General features: G+C 49.1%; 1 protein-coding gene across 1 annotated transcript in view; it reads right to left on the bottom strand.

The window, feature by feature from the left end:
• The window catches only part of mfap2 (microfibril associated protein 2), a 6,905-nt gene extending 6,470 nt beyond the window's left edge, over nucleotides 1–435 (bottom strand). The window contains exon 1 of the mRNA XM_035661456.1: nucleotides 320–435. The gene's annotated coding sequence lies outside the window, so the exon portion shown is untranslated. The remainder of the gene's footprint in view (nucleotides 1–319) is intronic.
• Nucleotides 436–586: the final 151 nt, after the last annotated feature.

Here is a 586-nt window from a genome sequence, read left to right as displayed (position 1 = left end):
TCCCTCCTCCTCCTCCTTCTCTCCAGTGAAAACACAGGACCACATGTCAGCTCTCAACAGCCATTAACATACACGCAGATTATCCTCAACTATTCGGTCTACATTAAGCATCCTGATAAACGCTTTAATGTCCTCCAACAGGGGACAGGGGCTGCATGCAGTCTGTGCACAACCACCTCCTTTCAGCAACAAATGCAATTAAACCTTTAAAGTTGACTATCTGAGCCCACATGTGCACACAAGACAAAAGAAAGTAGGTGAAGTAAAACAACAAGTAAAAAGGATGTAAAACATAAAAACCTTTCCCGGAGTTTCTTACCTTAACTTTCTGTCTTGCTCCGGCTGTCCTCGGCTCTCATGCGTCCCTCTGAGTGCAGGAGGACCTCGCAGCGCCACATTGTACCACCCCGCATCTCTAGTCTCCTCCCCGTCCAGTCCCAGCAGCCTCCAGCCCCCGGTCCCAGCACCGACCCGTCTGATCACAAGTATCGATGAGTTCACCAGATATTGGTCGGTGGCTGCTGGTCGAATCCAGTCGTTGTTAGGTGACCAAGTGACAGTGAGCAGTAACTGAGTACTTTTACTA

Source organism: Morone saxatilis, unplaced genomic scaffold (genome assembly GCF_004916995.1).
Source record: "Morone saxatilis isolate NCDOM2014 unplaced genomic scaffold, NCSU_SB_2.0 Contig18, whole genome shotgun sequence".
In the NCBI taxonomy this organism is placed as follows: domain Eukaryota; kingdom Metazoa; phylum Chordata; class Actinopteri; family Moronidae; genus Morone; species Morone saxatilis.
This window is presented reverse-complemented; position numbering and strand designations above follow the sequence as displayed.